This window comes from Dermochelys coriacea, chromosome 6 (genome assembly GCF_009764565.3).
Source record: "Dermochelys coriacea isolate rDerCor1 chromosome 6, rDerCor1.pri.v4, whole genome shotgun sequence".
Taxonomy (NCBI): Eukaryota; Metazoa; Chordata; order Testudines; family Dermochelyidae; genus Dermochelys; species Dermochelys coriacea.
In genome coordinates this window covers 93,114,353-93,135,671 of record NC_050073.1, presented here as the reverse complement: position 1 = coordinate 93,135,671, position 21,319 = coordinate 93,114,353, and the positions used below count along the sequence as shown (strand labels likewise).

General features: G+C 41.3%; 1 long non-coding RNA gene across 1 annotated transcript; it reads left to right on the top strand.

Annotated features, from left to right (window-relative positions):
* Positions 1 to 1,463: 1,463 nt before the first annotated feature.
* Positions 1,464 to 3,727, top strand: LOC122460686. Its single transcript, XR_006282147.1, has 3 exons — positions 1,464 to 1,744; positions 2,577 to 2,693; positions 3,293 to 3,727. It is a non-coding gene; the product is annotated as an uncharacterized LOC122460686 (long non-coding RNA).
* The last annotated feature ends 17,592 nt before the right edge of the window (positions 3,728 to 21,319 follow it).

Below are 21,319 nucleotides of genomic sequence, written 5' to 3'. Positions count from 1 at the left end.
TAATAAATCCACCTCACCAAGAGGCAGCAGCTGTTCTTCTATTGATCTAGCAGCATCTGGGACTTTGGGGAGCTCTGTTACATCACACAGGGCATGACATTTTTCACACCCCTCAGTGATGTAGTTAAGCCAAGCTAACTTTGCAGTGTAGCCCAAAGTGGTTTTGCAATGTGGACAAATGGGGAGTAGGAAAGAATCCACTAAACTTAGTTTTTCACTTGTTCAATTCCAAGTTTGAGTCGTCAGTTAAATTAATTTAAATCCAAGTGTCCAGAGCAAACAGTTCCCTTTACTAAGCAGTCATTTAAGAAGGATCTGCTATCATTAAAAATAATTATAGATAGAAAGAAATATATTCTTTTTACAGATCTTCTGTTCCATACAGTGACTCCAGATGGATATTTCCAGTATGTGCACCAAATTCTGATCTGACACTGAGGTAAAAAATGAAGTAATTTCCCTGATTGTTTTATCAGCTTGGGTTTCCTATGCTGAAAATGGGAACATTATTTTGTGAATGAGAGATTTATGCTGTAAACAAATATATTAATTGAACACATATTGATTTCAAAGAAGCTTACTATATTTCTATATTATATATTTTAGTTTAGTGCACAGAAACCCAAAATTCAAATCTCATCCAAATTGAACCTTTGATGGAGTTCAAGAATGCTACTTTTAATCAATTTTTAATTATATTTTCCCACATCTTTGTGTTTCCTGATTCTGGCTGGAAGTGGAGATGCTGAAATATCTTTAAAGGTTCTGCTAGCAATTGTAGGTCAAGCCCAAGAATAAACTGTAATAGCAGAACTCTCACAAGAAAGACTGTTAACTCAAGAGAGCCAGCTGGGTTCTGTAGCCACAAGAGGCAAACCTCTCAACCTTTTTATCATCAGGCACCTGAATATGATCCCAGTTCCATTGGTATAAATTAGGCATAACTCCAGTCAGTCATTGGAGTTCCCCTAGTGTGAAACCAATGTAAGCTAGATCAGAATCAAGCCCCCAAATTGTAGCAACAACCTCTTAAATGTCTAGCAAAGGATTAATGTTAATAGCAGGTTTTTCTTCCTTTTTCTTTTTTTGCCATGTAAACCATATAAATGTACCGCTAAATCACTGAAAACAATAGCTATTATTTTCTGATTTCCTTATTGGCAGTAATACACTGTATGTGTGCATTTTCTTTTATCTAATTATTTTTATTTCAAAGGAAAAGATACCAAGGGCCAGATCCACAAGTACAATATGTCATCCTAGCTCCATTGCCCCATCGAGTTCACTGGAGCTATGCTGATTTGCTGATTTAAACCAGCATTCATCAAATAAGCCTGATTTTCCTCTTGCTAAGTTTTACACTGGTGTAGCTCCATTGATTTGACTGGAATGACCCCTAATTTATACTAATGTCAGCGAGGAGAGAATTAGTACCCTTTCCATTGACTTGCATGGGGCCCCAATCAGGCTCCAAATATGGAGCACTTCACAAAATGGAGAGATTTGTCTATTTTAGGCAAACATCCCAAACCTTGAGGTGCCCAGTGCAGCCAAACTACCGAACTCTTTGAAAGTTCTCATCACAATTTCTAACAAATCTTGCTCTCTAAAAAGTATTTGATGTAAACATGCCTATGTACAGCTTTGTAGAGTGTGATCTGGTCCAAATTAGCCCTAGTTTGTTAAGCTTTAAAGCATGCTTCAGTGCTCATCTTCCCTTCCTGCTGGGGAACTCTGTTGTGAGGTAGGTAGGGGAATATCTTTTGTTATCTCTTTTCTTCTTCCAGGGGTGCTATGTTTTGAGAACAGGGCCTCAATTTAGGACAGCATTTAAACACTTGCTTAAGTCCATCCCTATTCAGCACAGCACTTCAGCACATGGTTAATTTTAAGCCTTTGCCTAAATCTCATAGAAGTCCTATCCACATGCCTAAAGTGAAGCACATGCATAAGTGCTTTTCTGAATAGGAATGTAGGAGTCTGCTTATGTAAACATACATTGTGTATTTTGAGATGGATGGGAATGCCCAGAGTCTGTAATGAGCACTCTTTTTTTAGTTATAGTATAAATAGAAGTTATATATCTTTGGGACAAATTCTGCTTTCATTTATCCTGGTGTCTTTTACACTTATTGTCCATTGACTTCACTTTATTCACTCTGTGTTTACACTGATATAAATGAGAGCAGCAGTTGGCTTTTGGAATTTAGAACGAAAGGAAACAAGCAAAGTTAACTTGCCAGATTCATACTACAGTCTCTGCATTTACAGAGAAGCAAAGTTCATTTGAGAATCATTTCGGGGTGGGTGGGTTACGAAAGGAGAGGGGCAGGTGATGGTGAATGTGATAGATCACCATTTATAATGTCAAGTATATCTGCAACAGGGAATTAACATTCCTGTCCCTCTCAGAAGCAGACTTGCTTGTAATCTCTGGGACTTCAGTAGGTGTCCTCAGATAGTATAAAACCTCAAAGAAAAATAAATGGAGCTCCCATTTCAGGGAGAAGGACTCAAGATTTTGACAGAATTTTCAGAAATCAGTTGAAAGCCTTCAATCCCTCTTTCTCTGTTAGAGGTACAGGAGGTTAAACCTTTAATGGAAGAAGTGAAACTGACAAAGCCCACTAACTAAATTGAATCAGTCAGTATCAACATGTGTAAGTGACAAAGAGGCAAGATGAAAGATTGGGGTAATTATTTATTTTCAATTTTTAATGGGCTTTTATTTGTGGTTTTCATGCCGATGTTTTTTAATGATAATTGCCTTTCCCTCTACTATTTACTTTTAATGAGACCCTTAAAACGGAGCATAAATATTGTAAAATCACAACAATAATTATCCTGGTTGACTTAATAAAGGAGTGTAAAATCAGGACATTTCTGAATTTAGGGGTGAAATGCACATTTATAAAATGATTTAAGATATGGTTAAGATCACAAATCAGAAGCATAACTGATTTTCAGACTTAACATTTACAAATTGATTAGGAACATTACTTTGAGACTAAGGCCCAGATTTTAAAGGTGTTTAAGCATTGGTCTGCTTAGCGTTGCAAGGTCTGATTGTCTTAGGTGGCAAAGTTCCTGTAGGCCACATGCATGCGTGCAGTGACATTAGTGCCAGAGCAGAGACAAAGGGGAGGCAGCTTGAGCAGCCCCAATTCAGGAGCTTCAGTCCCTAGCACAGACTAGGACATTCCTATGGGGCTTTGCATATTCAGTGTATAAGCACACTCCACCTGCATCCCCTCTCATCCCCTTCTGTGCCCTGCCTCTTCTGCTTCCTCAGGCCCTGCTTCTGATCTGCCCCAAGCCTATCCTGGAATGCCCCCTGGGCATGGGGCTCCTATGGAGACAGTGCACAACTGCCAGATCTGCTCCTCAACAAAGGGGCCTTCTGCACTGGGGATGTTCCCCAGGTGGGGAGAAAGCTTATGCCAACTCTGGGCACCTTTGGTACTAGGAAAGATGGAAAAGTGCAATATGTAGAAAACAAAGACATCACAATATAGAATTACCTACATGGCAGCACTGCAGTTAGTTATTAACTACAGTGTGTAGCACTTGCATAGTGCTTTATGTTTTCAAATTACTGTACAGACGCTAATTAAACTGTGGGGTGATCACTATCTACCGATTTGGAATCTTTTTCTTTAAAAAAAATATTATTATTTGGTGAAGTTTTACAGTTGACCTCCAAAGTGCTGCATTGTCCCCCCCTCCCAAAAACAAAATCAAAGGACAAACAATGCCATCTGTTTTGTTGGTTTTTAATGAATATTATGCTTTTTTTGTGTGTGTGGTAAGTAGCTTCTGTTGCTCAATCCAAAAGCTATCAGAACTGGAAGCAAATGTCTTTCCCATTTTTCCATGCAGTTCTTTGAGATAACTCACTGAGAAATGTGGCCTAAAATTGGGTCCCATTGGGTCTGCTACTCCATTGGCTCTAATACTGCCTTCTCAACCATAACAGAGAGAGCATACACAGAAACATGTGGTCCGGCATACATTGGATAGACAGTGACGAGCCACAGATGATTGTTAAAGGCTGATCTTGCTACGTTTTTGTTTACATATTATCATTGGTATTGAAGGGTATGCTTCAAAAATTCAATTGGATCACGAACCTACAAGTGGTTCTCATGTCTATGAGAGCCAGTCATACTTATCCACATTCCTTATCTCCTTTTGAAATGCTGACAGGGCGGGCAATGAGGATGCCAGGAAATCTGTGCATTGGGGAGGGGGAATTGTATGTCATGGGTGACCAGCTTGCTGAATACTGCAAATTGTTATCTCAGTGTATCTCACAGGACCCCCAAACTGAACAAGATCCAAAGGCTGGTGAAGAGGACATGTGTGAGGTGCAGCCCGGTGATCAGGTGATGGTAAAAGCCTAGAGAAAATGAACCTTTGAACCAGCCTGGACTGGGCCTCACACGGTTCTCTTGGTAACTCCATCAGCAGCCCGGGTCACTGGAATTTCAGTTTGGGTGCACCTGTCACAAGTAAAAGTATACAAGGGTGAGACTCAACATGGGACACAATAATCCCTGTTTACCCTATGGACTCCCGGAGAGCCATTCTCAATATTGTTAAGTGTTTTCATTTAATATTCTCAGTTTAAAATTGATGTAGAAATTTTTTGTGGCTATTAATTGTTTTGAGTGGTTTCTAAAATTTGAGAGTTCTTTTGAAGGTCTCATCTTAATAATGTTGCAGTGGCTTTCAGTGTTTTATTGATGTAATCACCTGGGGAGGAGCCACTGGATCAGTTGTAAATGCCATTACTCAAGCTATCGAATCTAATAATAGGGACTGGGTTGAAAATTTGTTAGTAGTAGGAATAATAGTTTATTGTGCTGAGAGTAGGGCTCATGTCTAATCAAGTTAGATATCACCTTAACTCAGCAACACAGTTGGTCAGGTCCTCACTATTGTACTCAGCCTTCTATTAAAAACTACTAAAATGTATGACCAAGCATTGATCTAGGCATGTGAAAGAATTGTGTTATCAGCCTGGCATGGTGTTCAACATGAAAGTTGCAGCCCTGATAGGAGACTTGCTCATGTCACAGGTGCCCTGTTGGGTGAGAGCTGCAGTTCTCAAAGTCTAAATGTCTTTACCTTGGATGATGGCAGGAGAGTGGTCCCTATTGATAATAGGGGCATGTTGGGATGGTCATTCCATCCTTGGAGGGGGTGTTAATTCCTGTGGGTTGGGCTTCTAAATTGGAGGCTCAGCCCATACACCGACTCCCATTCTTATGTCACAGACACCTGTGTAGAATAAGGGCCGGAGATAACTATATAGCTTTTCCATGGGACCAAAGTTCCATCCTGGGAGGATGGGTTTTGTGTATGGAAAACCTGAAGTCAGGACAAGCCTTATTTCAAATGCTGGGACCTGACTTAATGGTGCATTTAATGTTTAATTTAATGGATGATATAACAGTGAGGAAGGACTCCACTACCTGGCGTGATTTGGGTGATTAACTTTTGCAGGCAAGACGTGCTTAAGCATCCCCTTCTTCCTATTGTTTTAAGCCTATTAAAAGAAGTGGTAGGGCAATTGCAGTAATTCAGTGGATAAAAGGGTTTGCTATTGTGGGAAGAGAGATTCCATGGGGATGCATTTTGGTTGTGTTCTCGCAATGGGTATGGGATCTTATTATTATTATTATTATTATTACTATTATCATTATTATTATTGTAGATATCATTATGTATTATTTTCTCTACCAAAATTGTAGTTAATTAAGTGTTGATACAGTCAATTATTGTTCCTAATAAATACAAGAAAGTGGTGTTAGTGGGATCTAAGAATTGTTCTTAGCCCCAAAACCAAATGGGGGAGCTGAAGGGTATGCTTGTGTTCATTTTAAACAAAACATGATTTGGAGGGACTTATGGATAAAGAAGCATGCTGTGGCTCACAACCTAAGAACATTCTAGAAAAGGCCAAGGGGAGGGGGGCGAGCTCAACGTGTGGAGTGGAGAAGTATAATCATGTGATGACAAATCCATATAGAGAAAGGTTAAATATGATTGGTTAGAGGTTTGTGTTATGTAACTTGTTATGTAACTGCCATGTGCTATAAAATAGCAATGGGAGGGGCTCCTTGCTGGAGGGACTCTGTCTGATTTTGTACCGGGGCTCTCCCTTTGTGCACATAGAATAAAGTCTTGTTGAATTGAATTGAATTGACTCGAATCGAATCAAAGACCCTTGATTCTGCCCGGAATCTGATTCATTTGCTTATTATTGGGAACCACAAATCCCAACAGTATCAAACATTTGATTTTAAGTTTAGCAGTTTGGGGCCATGACTGACCTTTTGCCAGTAGGGTTGAGTTGATTGGATCACCTCTTTTATTAATTATTATTTATTTAGTGCTAGGATCTCATCAGGATTGTGACCCCTTCATACCAAATCCTTTAAAAAACACACCGTGAGAAATAATCCTGATTCAAACAGCTTAAAATCTGAGATTATGTCTACACTGGCATGTTTCTGCACCACAAGTTATACCATTTTTATTAAAATGCTGGAATTAAACCATTGTTGCATGTCCACACTGTGCTCCCTGTGACGCTGGAGCACATCCACATTAGCAGCTCTTGCAATGGCAAAGAAGCAGTGCATTGTGGTAACTAACCCACTGTACAATTAGCCACAGGGTGTTTTGGGAAGGGTTTGCAATGCCTCATGGGGCAGGCACAACATCACATGATGCAGGTTTCCCAATTCCATTGTTCCATGAGCATCCTACTACATTGCCAGCTGCTTTTCAACTGAAGTGGGGGGGAGGGGAAGAGTGTGTGACAGGAAGTGTGTGTGTGTATGGAGGGGAAGAGAGACAAGAATGTGTTTTGGAGGACAGAGTGTGTCAGCATGCTGTCTTGTAAGTTCAGACAGCAGCAGGAAGCAACCAGTCCTGAGGCATGGGGAAGGGGAAATCCTGACATCAGCCCCAACCTCCCTCCCTAGGGTCTCTGCACAGCCATCTCTCTCTCTTTCACACACACACACACACACAAACTCTGCCTTTGTGTTCAACAGCACGGGCATTCCACATTAATGATTTGCTTTGTGTCCTAGAGCAGATCAGCACAGCACACAAGGGATGTCAGAAATGGTGCTTTGAAAGAGGAGAAGTGCATGTCTCCAGGGCAGCTGAGTTCAAAACAATGAGCAGAGCGGTCACCTGAGGCATTATGGGACTGCTCCAGAGGCCAATTACAGCACAGAAAGCAATCAAGTGTCTACACTGGCAATAGAGCGAGCCTCTGCGCAAATAGCCTTACAGCTCTCATTGAGGTGCTTTTTTTTTCAGCACTGCAACTGAGGAGTTTCCGCACACAAAGTGATTTGGCAGTGTGTACACATCTGCAGTTTGAGCGCAAAACGCTGCTTTACTGTGCAGAAACTTGCCAGTGTAGACAAGCTCTACGTAGACAAAGAGAGAGAGGAGAAACAGTTATGCTATATGGATACACAGAAACACACCATCCCTGTCCCCAGCAAGTTTCCAATTTAAATCCCAGTCCATTAAGAACTGGATTGGGATCTCCAATTGACTTAATGCCATCAGAACAGCTCTCGCAGTTTATCCCAGTTCCACATGTCACACAGGTGAAAGGATTCATATCCATTCCTAATCTCCTGCACCATTCAGCCCCCTGACTAAAAATCAAACAAAACAAAAGAGAAAAAACACTTTCTAACATGCTTTCACAATAGCGTGAATTAATAGACTTTATAACTGAGAGGCAGATGTTTGCCACTAAATAAACCATCACACAACAGAGTGATATTTTCTCTGAACAGATCACCTTACAACAAACGCTGCCAAGTATTTTCTAAACCCCATCTTTGAAAAGATTACTGTGAGTCCTTAAAGACAGCATATCAGCATGGAATCATTTGCCTCCAAACAGAAGAAAGTTTACATGCAAAAGCCTCATGCAGTCAACCACAAGAAGTAAAGATACCAGAGGTGTAGTATTCAAAGCCAGGTTCTTATGGGGTGTGCAAAGAGATTGCTACCCCAGAGATTTGACAGCAGCTCTGCAGACTAAAGAGATTTTGAGAAGTGTGACACATCTTTAAAAAAGGGAAGAAGGAGAATCCAGGGAATTACAAACCGGTCAGCCTCACCTCAGGCCCTGGAAAAATCATGGAGCAGGTCCTCAATGAATCCATTTTGAAAGACTTGGAGGAGAGGAGGGTGATTAGGAACAGTCAACATGGATTCACCAAGGGCAAGGCATGCCTGATCAACCTGATTGCCTTCTATGATGACATAACTGGCTCTGTGGATATGGGGAAAGGGGTGGAAGTGATATAATACAATCTCCCACAGTATTCTTGCCAGCAAGGTAAAAAGGATCATGGATTGGATGAATGGACTACAAGGTGGATTGAAAGCTGGCTAGATTGTCGGGCTCAATGGGTAATGATCACTGGCTTAATATCTAGTTGGCAGCCAGTATCAAGCTGAGTGCCCCAGGGGTCGGTCCTGGGGCCAGTTTTGTTCAACATCTTCATTAATGACCTGGATGATGGGATAGATTGGACCCTCAGCAAGTTCACAGATAACACTAAGCTGCAGGGAGAGGTAGATATAATGGAGGGTAGGGATAGGATCCAGAGTGACCTAGACAAGTTGGAGGATTGGACCAAAAAAAATCAGATGGGGTTCAATAAGGACAAGTGCAGAGTCCTGCACTTAGGACAGAAAAATCCCATGCACAGCTACAGGCTGGGGATCGACTGGCTAAGTGGCAGTTCTGCAGAAAAGGACCTGGGGATTACAGTGGATGAGAAGCTGGATATGAGTCAACAGTGTGCTCTTGTTGCCAAGAAGGCTAACGGCATATTGGGCTGCATTAGGAGAAGCATTACCAGCAGAAGTGACTCTTCCCCTCTCTTCGGCACTGGTGAGACCACAGCTGGAGTGCTGTGTCCAGTTTTGGGCCCCCCACTACAGAAAGGATGTGGACAAATTGGAGAGAGTCCAGCGGAGGGCAACAGAAATGATTAGGGCACATGACTTACGAGGAGAGGCTGAGGGAACAGTCTTAAACTACCTGAAAGGGAATTCCAAAGAGGATGGAGTTAGGCTGTACTCAGTGGTGGCAGATGACAGAACAAGAAGCAATGGTCTCAAGTTGTAGTTGGGGAGGTCTAAGTTGGATATCAAGAAAAAATATTTCACTAGGAGGGCGATAAAGCACTGGAGTGGGTTACCTAGGGAGGTGGTGGAATCTCCATCCTTATAGGTTTTTAAGGCCCAGCCTGACAAAGCCCTGGCTGGGATGATTTAGTTGGTGTTAGTCCTGCTTTGAGCAGAGGGTTGGACTAGGTGACTTTATGAGGTATTCTATGATTCTATGATTCTTCTTTTCTTTTTCATTTAAGTGCATCTTCCCCCCCGCCCCTGTAGATTCCATGCTGACTGAACTGCAGGGCCTTCCTCTTATACTTCCAGCCCTGCCCCGGCACATCTGGCGAGGGGGGCAGGCTAGGCTCCGTTCACCAAGGGGCATATAGTGGACCCTCACTCTCCTGTGTGGAGGGAGGCCACTCGGCCTCATTACAGGTAGGTTTTCTAAATCTTTTATCATTTTTGCTGGTCCCCTCTGTAGTCTCTCACTTTGTTCAAATCTTTTCTAAAGTGTGATGCCTAAAATGGAACACTGTACTCCAGAGTCACAAATGTCTAGTAGAGAAAGACAGTTAGGACCCATGTCTTACATACAACACTTCAGTTAATACACCCCAGATTGATATTAGCCTTTTTCTCGACTGCCTCATATCATTGACTCATATTCAGTTTGTGATCCAGTATCACCCCCAGAACCCTTTCAACAGTACTACAACCAAGCCAGTTATTCCCCATTTTGTAGTGGTGCATTTGATATTTCCTTCAAGAGAAGTATTTTTCACTAGTCTTTATTGGACTTTATCTTGTTGAATTCAGACAAATTCTCCAGTTTTTCAAGGTTACTTTGAATTCTAATCCTGCCCTCCAAAGTGTTTGTAACCCCTCTCAGCTTAGTGTCATCCACATATTTTATAAATTTACTCTCCATTCCGTTATCCAAGTCACTATTAAAAATACTGAATAGTACCAGAATCTGGACTGTTTTCTGTGGGAACCCACTAGATACACCCTCCCAGTTTGACAGAGAACAATTGATAATTACTCTTTGTGTATGGTCTTTCAACCAGTTATGCAACCACCTTAGAAAAATTTTGTCTAAGCTTACATTTCCCTAGGTTGCTTATGAGAATGTCATATGGGGACTATGTCAAAAGCCTTACTAAAATCAAGATGTATCATGGCCACTGCTTCTCCCCTATCTACTAGATCAGTAACCCTATCAAAGAAGGCAATTAGATTGGTTTGGAATATTTGTTCCTGATAAACCTATGCTGGTTATTCCTTATGACCCTATTATCCTCTAAGTGCATACAAATGGATTGCTTACTAATTTGTTCCAGTATCTTTCCTGATATCAAAGTTAGGCTGATGGGTCTATAATTCCTAGAGTTATCTTTTTGTTCATCTTTTTAAAGATAGGTGTTATGTTTGCCCTTCTCCAGTCATCTGGGGCCTCCCCCAAGAATTCTCAAAGATAATTGCTAATGGTTCCTTAAGCTTGTTCCTTAAGTTCCCTATGATGAATTTCATCAGGCCCTGCCAACTTGAATACATCTAACTTATCTAAATGTTATTTAACCTGTTCTTTGCCTATTTTGGCTCATATTCCTTCCTCCTGGTTGTTAATATTAATTGTGTTGAGTATCTGGTCGCCATGACCATTTTAGTGAAGACTAAAGAAAAATAGGTATTGAACACCTCGGCCTTCTTGATGTCAACAGTTATTAGCTCTTCTTCTCTGCTAAGTAGAGGATCTATACTTTCCTTCATTTTTCTCTTGCTCCTAATGTATTTAAAGAACCTCTTCTTATTGCTTTTTATGTCCCCTGTTAGGTCTAACTCATTTTGTACCTTAACCTTTCTGATTTTATCCCTGTATGCTTGTGCTGTTCGTCTGTACTCTTCTTAGAAATTTGTCCTGTTTCCACTTTTTGTTAGATACCTTTTCGATGTTCAGGTCATTAAAGTGCTTCTGAGGGAGCCACACTGGCCTCTTCCTATGCTTTGTCTATTCTACCTCTTTCTCTTCCTCCAGTCTCTCATCTCCCTTTCACCTAGCAACCCATACAAGCCATCCCCAGTTCTTTAGTTCCACATATATAGCTCCCATCAGTTTTCATAGACTCCAGTTCCATCTCATCTATCTGGGCATCTATTTAATCTAAGGCACTAATCACCTTGGTATCTAGGTTTGAAATATATAAAAAAGAGATTAGGTTTCAGCAGCACCCTGTAACTGATAGCTGTTATCTATGGGCCAGGAGATGGAATTTCCCTTGGTCCCTCCTTCCACTGAGGATAGGCTTGTGCAGACTAATGTATCTTGCAATCTTTTCTAAGGGATGCAAGACATAGATTCCGTCTTATCTCCTGTAAGTGAGGATTCCAAAGCCAGAAGCTCTTCACTGAAAATATTTCATCTCCCAGCATGGCAAGTTTTGTCTTGGACACCACCATTTTCATCATCAGCCCTGTTGAACTCTTCTCAGGATGGTGTGGAAGGGGATGCCTTTAGACTAAGGGTCCCCAAAATGTGGGATGCGGCTCCCTGTGGGGACATGGATGAACATCTGGGGGGGGTGGCCCTAGCCAGCCCCCATGGGCGCAGGGAGGGAGCACCACCCAGCCCCTCCCTACCCCCAGCTTTGTTCCAGTCACGCTTCTAGCTGCATCAGCAGCTCCTGGCCCCGCACCAACCCCCAGCCTCAGCCGCTGGCCATGGCTCCATTCTTGGCCTGGGGCCGAGGCAGTGGGCAAGGCCGGGAGTGGAGCTGCACCTGGCTGTGAGCCTGGCTGCTGGCCCCACACTGCGTCCCTGCTGAGGCTCTGGCCTCCCCCTAGCCTCGGCCCCTGATCGTAGCGCTGATCCCAGTTCCAGACTCACCCCCAGCTGCAGCCCCAGCCTCAGCCCTCTTACCCCATCCATGTCTCTCCTCCCCTGGAGCTGTGGCCCTGCTCCCAGCCCCAGCTCCAAGGGGCGCAGACAGGGGTAAAGGGGGCATAACCCTGAAAAGTTTGGGGACCACTGCTTTAGACTGTCAAGCCCCAGTCCATTGAAGTCTTTGAAAGTGGGGATCATGACTTTGTAATAACCCTCCTCCCATCTCTCCTCTACTCCATATCCCTCTTCACTCTTGATCTTACAAATGTCTCAAAAGCAGCATTGGTAGCGTCCAGCAGAAGTTCACTGCACCTTTCTCCCTGACTAACCTCTTTCCTCCAGCTTCTTTGTACATCTTTTCCCCTCAAACTGAGGCTGGGGGGGTCTCACATTTTGTCTCCTCTAATTCTCAACTAGTCTCCAGTCCTTTCAATTCCATCCCTTTCAGCCTCCTAACCTTCCTAGGAGATTTTAGATGCTAACTCCCCCCCCCCCCCACACACACACAGCTGCAACCCTCCCTCTGCTCTTCTTCCATGCAGGTAGTTAGTCAGCAAGTACAGCCAATCTCCATTTACCTTTCCGCTCTACCTCTGGTTTCCACTCTCCACATGTTCCTGTGCACCTAAAGGCAGTTTTGACTTTCATTCAGTAAATGCTAAATAAATTCGATTTGCATAACATACCCGTGAAAGTAATTTCAATTGGAGCTGATTATGTGTTTACTAGGGGAAAGAACAGGGGGAAAGTGGATTGCAATAACAAGCCTGTGTTTTATCAGAAGAAAAGCCATCTTTTAGCTTGTTTGACAAATCCCTATCTTGCCATTTCAACACTTTTCTGCATTTCTGAATAGACATTTGAGCATAAATCGCTTTTATTATAGCATGCAGTATGTTTGATAATAAACTTTTAAACACTATTTATTGTGCTACACACACATAACTATTACCTTTTGGCTAACAGCAATAGCTCATTGAGTGACAAATAATGATTTCAATAAAGAAGTATGGGGGACATTTGATACTCCAGGAAAACATAACAGTACTTAATGATTGATGCCTCTTCCCCCATCTTCTGTAACACATGATGAACACATTCTATCTTTTCTCTGGCAAGGGCTAATTATTTCCCCCCCTGCAGTTGTAAAACAAATTTCACTGCCTGACCAGCAAGTATCTACACAATTCAGTCAGATATAGGAAGAATGAAAAAAAAAAATCCCCCCCATCACAGTCCCTTTACTGCTGGAACATAACTAACATCCCTCAGGAGCCCTTCTCGAGTCCCTGTCTACTGAAGGGTGTGGGCCTCACACAGCACACTCAGCTGCCCAAACTGGAAAAAAAATATTTCACACAGAACAGAAAGAAAATGATGGTGTTTTTCTGCCACAAAGGGTAAAAGGATTTGTTCTCCAACCTAAGGCGTTCTTTGACTGAGTGTGGTCTAGTTTTTACAGCGCTCTCTCTGCTGGGTCACATCATCCCATCGGCTAGAGTGGTGGAATGCAGTTTCATTACCAAAGCAAACTTCTGAGAGGGTCCCAGAGTTTCATAGAAACCATATTTTGTGCTTCTCCCATGCAGGGCCACACCCCTCTTCCCTGCCCTCCCTCCCACACACTTTATGTGTAATTGTTTTCTGAGGGAGAGGGCAGTCTTTACTCTTCCCAGAGATTTGTGCAGTGGGGGCTTAGCCTGCTGACCCCATCGGGGCTGGAGCACTCACAGGAAAAAAAAAAGTGGGTGCTCAGCACCCTCCAATCAGCTGTTTCGTGGTGTGTGGGAGGCATAGGGAGGGAGGGGGAAGCAGAGCGGAGCGGGAAGAGATGGATTGAGGGCGGGGCCTTAGGGGAAGGGTAGCGTGGAGACAGGGCCTCGGGGTGGAGCACCCTACCAGAAAAATGAAAGTCAGCACCTCAGCCAACAAGTAGGCCTGACCCACCCCGCAACAGGATAGAAGACACTCCTTCTCCTCCTGCTGCCAGCTGTTGCTGTTGTGGCTGTTGAACAAGTGTGATTTCCACTATACTGACAATTGCCAATGTGGCTCACTTTTGTCTGTCCTCCCAGGTAAGGAGTGAGGCCCATTTGCAGGCAATGTGAGGGAAGCCAACCCTGCTCTGTGGATGAAAATAATCCCATGCCTTTAACCTCAAAGTTTGTCGGTCCAGAACCCTGCATGAGTATTACACTAAAAACAAAATAAAATGCTTTGTGGAAATACACATATATGTTAACTCTAGGCAAACTATTCTAGCAATGCCAGTGGAGTATTGGTGCTCGAGGCATACACGGCAATGTCTTGTTAGTCTGCCGCTCGCAACTGGCTCAAGTGCTGCTGACCATGCATGCCCCCTTCAAGCAGTGATTCACCAAGCAGTGATTCGCCAAGATAATCTTTCCTCCCGCATTTCAGATCTCTTTATAAAACTCACATATTCTGAAGTGAGTGTATAATATTTAATATTAATTAGTACCAGGGCCCTGGGGTACATGTGCTGTTTTTAGTTGAACTTGCTAGATGAGCACCTAGCTGGAGTAATAGTCTGATCTTACTGGTATCCATTGCCTTCCTGCACCCAATCCCCTGGTTATTCTTTGCTAACCCATATGTGGCATCCTATCTAATAATCATAAATTTTGAGGACCGCAGGATCCACTACAATCATTTAGTCTCAGCTATGGCATAACACAGCAGAATTTTCCCAGTGATTAGAATGGAATTATAATAGTTACTTATTATAATAGAAGATTTTAAGCTGTTTGGGCAGAGGTTGTCTTTCTATTGGTAAAAAGCTCTGAACACACTTTTGGGTGCTTCAAAAATATTGTATAAATAATCAATCATTATTAATAATTAATAGTAATGGTTACAGCATACCATTTAAAGTTATTGATCCATGTGTGAAATTACAAAGCAATCAAAGTAGCTTAATAAAGGATGTAGATAATTATTACTATGCTCACCAGGAGCTCTTATTTGAATAAGAGAAGCTCACATGCTATTTGAAAAATAAACAAACAGGCAATAGATAAGGCTTTCCATTGTGATTTTAATGATCCTTGAGCGTATTCCACAATTTCACCCTGTATGCAGATTTTTTTATGGGGAGAAGGAAATGAATTAGGTGAATCTATTTTATTCTAGACCATTGTGGACATATATTCATATGTCAGAAAAATCATAATGCAATTGGCATTCTCTGCTCAAGTTATGAGTCGGTCTACAGCAAGAGGAAGCATTGCAGGCTTATTGACAGAGCTGTGTGGGTCCAGAATTTGAACAGCAAGGAGAATGTTGGTCAGGAACGAGATGCAGTACAAAAACAGTTTCAGCTCATATATGAAGGTATTAGAATTTGTCTCTGATTTCTGAGACTTGAAATAATAAAACAAAACTCAGTACAGTAAGGTAAAGAGCTAATGGCTATACTGAATTCATGTCATCTACCTGGAGTTCTAAATAAAGCATGAATTAATTAACTGAGTTCCAGCACTGGGTTAGGAACCAGAGAGGACATAGAGGAAGTTGAATTATTTTTTACTTATTCACTTAATTCATGAAGCTGGTCAAAAAATTATTATTACCTGTCTCAGCCTATGCTGTGTCCTGTGTAAAATCTGGAATGGATTTGTAAGATTCTCTCTAACTGGTTGAGCCAAACATTTGGTCCAGAATATGAAGAGAATCTTTCCAGGACATTACACAGGGAGTGGGCAATCAGGTTTTGGGTGCACTGGAAGAGCAGTGCATGGACTTGGGACAGAAGGAGGAGGATATTTCCTGTCAAGACAAAAGTGTATTGACCAGAATATATAGTGGAGACTTGTGTGATGACTGCCAGTAGTATTCCCAGATAAACCCAATTTATTAGTCATTCAGAAAAAAATGACAGAATAATGGAAAGTAGAGATAGTGAAGACCTATAACTAACAACTTTCACACGTACTATATTAACATACAAGTACAAAATAAATCCAAGCCAATCTGAGTAGGCAGGAAGATTTAGAGTAATTTGGAAAAAAAATCAGCTTTATACAGAAATGATGTTTTAACCTTAAACTTTTGTGTGGCATGGCCACTCCTGAATGGTAAATATTGTGCACATATTGTATATTCATTGAATGCAGGTTTGATATTGGAATGAGATAGGTAGATATCTTTTGCAACTATGTACCATGTGATCCTTGAGTGAAATCTTAGTTATTTAAAGCAGCTCAGTCAATGTACTGCAGATTATTATTGCTGCATGCTCTCAGAGCTCTTATCTGAACAAAAAAAAGACTCATGGGTAGGCTAAAAGTACACAAATATGTCAACAGATCAGCCCACTTTACATTGAAACAAATTGTAGATGCTGCTTAAATGTTTCCTGAGCCTTTTGAACAAGTTCAGCCTAGAGAATTACAAGGCACAATGAAAACAAAAATAGAAATACCATTGTCAACTGAGCCATGGCAGCATGAATTCCAGTATATGTGCATTACTAGAGCTGCAATACATGCACCACCATGGGTAGTCTAGTGAGCTTCCTCACCCTGAGTTTATATTGAAGGGTCTAAGAAAAAAAAATATTTTATGTGCCAGTTTGTAAACCTAGTGGTGAGCTAGCTGGGAATATTTTCCATTCACACATACAGTAGTTATGGAAAGTTTTAAAAGGGGTTTCCAGTAGGGATGAGGGAATCTGCTCAGGTAAAATAAGAATTAACCTTCATCTTCACCCTGAATTTGAACCAGACTGAATCAAAACATTCCCTGTTGTTCAGAAAAAGATCAGTCATTTTTTCCCACACACTTCCATACTTTATGGAAAGTACCATGAGGTGGGTCCTTTTCACCCATGATCTATTTCACTTCGGTATCCCTCTCCCAGTTCACTTCCTCTCTGAGACGCTCAGATTATTCTGGCAACTTCCACCAGCTGCTTGTGCTACCCTGCAACCTCTAGATGGCCCTCTTACATAAACAGAAAAGACAGGAGAAAGAGTCAAGGCAGAACTTTCCAATTGTGAACAATGAGGGAATGTGATTTCTGGTGCAGCCCACTGAATCAAATGAATCAGTAGAAAGGGAGCTGAGGTTGGAGTTCTGGGTAGTAGATCAGGTATGCGTGTGTGGTGGAGATCCCCATGAAATTCCAAGCTTACCTAGGCCTCAAGTGGCCATTACTTCCTGGTTTTGTCTGGGATTTGGAGGTTAAAGTGCCAAATTATGTTGAGGGATTTTGTTCTTGGTTATATTTACACATCAGCCAGGAAGCACTGGATATGTTTTAAGAAAGTCTGTTCTCTTGCGATTTCCAATCTGATTTAGCAGGCAAAGAATTCTAGATGAGCTTCAAGTAAAAACCTAAAAGTCTGGTCTTATACCCTCATCTCTTTGAGATTCTTGTTTCTTAGTCGTTTAAACATTATGAAAAGAACTGTGGAGTTTTTACTGTTTGGGAAGATTCCAGCTTATTTATTTGGATAGTTTGGAGTGAGACAGACAGACAGACTGAAAGAAACCCACTCTTATATACAAGAGTAAAATGATGGCAGAGGCAGAAAAGATTCAGCTGTCCTATGCAGTGGTAAGAAAAGGCTTGACAGCTGCTGAATAATTATGGCGCCTAAAACCGTCACCAAGCCCTAGTAAAGATCAGCACTTGCTATTGTCTTCCGGGCATTACAAAGTAAACAAGATGACTGAATCCCTTGGAAGGAGGGAGTTTATGTGTAATAACTCAGACATGTCTCTGGGTTTGTCTGAGATACTTATTGCTATTGTAAAATGAAGAATGACATCACAAATTTGCTATATTCCCCAAAGAGATATCCTTAACCAACACATTGACACACAGTTCACAGTTCTTTATTTTTCTCTGACTACACCTTTAGCTCTTTTCTCCATGGAAAACTTTAATCATGCCAGTCTGCCCATTTGAGCCAGCCCTGTACCCGCCCCTTCCAAATTCCTAAGTGAAACCATACCCTGAGTCTGAAATATTCCCAGCACTTGTCCAGAAAACTTAAAATTATGCAGGAAAAGGCCTTCATTGATCAAACCTGATGAGTTTATGACTGCAAATGTTTGAAATGAGTTTCATTTAAAACTTGGATTAACCAGCTGCTGCATTTGGCTCCAAACTTCCTACCCTAGGAGGGTGAGATCAGTATGTGTGTGTGTGTATGTGTGTTTGTGATCACAAGAAGCTACAAAGGGCTGGCTACAAAGAGCTGAGAACTCTGAGTCAAATATATTTCAAAGAAAAAGAGTCAGAATTCACAATCACTGTTTGTTGGTAACAAATAGAATTTGGTTTCTCACCAGGAAGAAAGAAAGTGGGAAAGATGTAGTGCTGAGATCAAGTCTTCACATCCAAGTTCATGTGAGGTCTGCATCACAGAAAATATTAGAACAGTTGTCTTTCTATGTGTTTGATACACACAGCGTCCAAGATAATCCTTCCAGCGCAGCACACGTGATTTATATTATACTGTAGTGTTAAATCATTTCTAGACAGGATTAAGCAAAGCAAGAGCTGGAGCAAGAGAAGTGAAATGAATTTCAGAAGCCTGATGGAATAAGCAAAACTGAACCATCACAGACTTGAATTAAACCCAACTGTCACTGAGTTTTGGAAAAGTTTGGCTAATTTATTTAAAGAAAATTGTGACCTTCTGCTCTTTTTGGTTTTGGCTGGGAGCAGAAGCAGCTTACAGATCTGGACCACCTTTGGTATTAGCAATTTACAGAGATCTGTGCTTTTCAGTCTATTACACCCTTCTCTGAGCTTCAGGATCAATCAAAGTCCAAAATCTCAAAGATAAATACAGCCAGAACAACTGAATTTTATTTAATTTTGACAGGGTATCATATAGTGTCCCTAGCTTTATTCCAGACTCGACCTGGCTTGGTTCAGAGATTCATGAAACGCCGCTTGATGAACCTGGGTTGACATTTATTTTGTAATGAAACACAAACCAGGCAAAATTTCTGTGGTTTCTGAATTTGTAATGGAATGTCTGCGCTGTGCTAATAGTGAAATACCACTATTAAGGCAGTTCTCATGGTATTTTTGACCCAACTTTTGCAAATGGGATTTCTGACTGGATGCTTGTGTCAGGTGATGTTGTACCTTTTCAAATGTGAAACTTCAAGGTCATGCTATGATTCTGTTTGGGCCAGTTTGGGATGGTTTGATGTTATGTAAGCTCAGCTCAGTGTGGGACAACTCTGGCAAAATCATGATTCTCCTGCACAAAATCGAGAAAGTTGGGGAAATTCAGTGCCAGAGTCAGTGACACACTTTAGAATTTGGGAATGTATCTATAATTGGAGGGTAGTCCAATCTGAAGACCACTGCATTTTGGAGGAAATTGAGCTAATTTTTGTTTCAATCTATACCACTTGGGCCCACATGTAATTTAGAGGGCTGTATTATTGTTTGTATTTGTTTTAAAAAGTGTGTGCATGTGTGTATTTCTATAGGAGAATGGTACTCCATGATATTGTGAGAGAAAGACATATTGTTCACAAAGTAGGGGCAGATCATGAGTGCACAGAAATGCTATAGGCCCAATCCTTGGTTCCAAGAGGGCCCATTCTGTGCTGTAGTGGTTTGAGTATATGTATGATGATAAAGTTTCTTAGTCATGGAGGTCAGGGGTCTGTTGCATTTCCTTGCATCAGAGAGGTCACAGAGTTGATTTTTTATCACTGTTCTAGAAAGCCTAAAGCACCCAATATATTTCACAAGGGACTTTCTTAAATATAATCCAACTTGAGCTAATATTTCATTTTAACTGCAGTGCTGGGAAACATAAATGAAGATGTAGGCTAGAAATATAGATAGAAGGGTGTTTTGATTCTGAACATAGTTTATTACAGAAAAAATGTCTTACCTGAAACTGTTTCCGTATGTTTCCTGGTCTTCAGCTTTCACTGCATGAGGCACAGTGGAATGACGATTGATGCCCTTGTAACTAAATGATGAATGGAATCTACCCACCTGCCACACAGGATCAAATCTGAGATATTTCATTTTGCTTTGACCATAGCTTCTTACAAGTGTTTAACGTGTCCAGTGTATCCTCTTACCAGCTGTCGCACACAGTACGTAGGGTAGGACAAGCTTTGAACATTCTGAGAAGACTAGATTACAATTTGTGGTATTAGTGGTAGATTTTTGGAGGCTTTCATTCTTAACTTTTCAATCTGCTAACTTGTTTATAGACTTTTGGGGAGAAGGGATTTTTTTGGGGTGGAGGGAGAATGCAAATAGTATTTAATTTGAGATTCTGAAGGTTCAGAATTTGGCTCAGATTAGCATGTGTTAACAATAAAATAACCCGGATGTGCGGAGTACATGTGTTACACAAAGAGAAAAAAATGTCAACTACGCATGACCACATATGTCTGATAAATGTTTTTTTAACTATTTCATTTTCAAAATCCCTTTGAAGTGTGTCCCTAGAGCACTGAGGTCAAAGCAACTGCTAGATTTTCAGAAGAAATATCCTCTCTGGTGCTATTTCAAATGTATTGTGTTTGGAACTAATTAGAACTGCACAACCCCTGATACCATAATTTAAAAATGATTTTTTTTCAAACATGTTTCAGCTGGATCAGCCACTTTGAAGCTATTTCTTTTGTTTAAATGGATGTTGCCAAATTATAGTTAGTTGTGTTTCTTTTTAACATTTTCATTTTTTTAATCTTTAATTTGTAAAGTCCAGTTACAGGTTTGAAACATTTTCTTCCCTTTTCCAATATAATTCTTTTCCATTTGGTAAGCACTAAGATTTTTCCTCCCAGCTTTGAAGGCATCTGTGATGGGGTAGATAAACCCTGAGATAGGGATGCAGGAACAACTCAGGGCACAGAAAGTTCTACCACAGCAGACCTGCTGGGCACTCTCCAGTTGGAGGAGGGGCATAAAAGGAAGTCTATTCAGCACAACAGGGTGACAGGTGGACAAAGACAGACCTGCACCTCTTGTTACTGAGGGGTTATGCCAGGAGAGTATCCCCAGGAGAACTGCTGCACAAAGCTGGGATTCCCAACCTAGGTGATGCTGCTACCACAAACTCTTACCGCTTGATGGGGCTGCTGCCATGGACTCTAACCACTAGGCAAGTGGGCCTGTCTCCACTATAGCCTTTAATTATATGATGACTGGTTTATTTTAACAGCAACAACAATTCCAATTTCTATAACATCTTATCAAATCATTATTAGTATATCAGATTCATTAACTGATTAGCATTATTA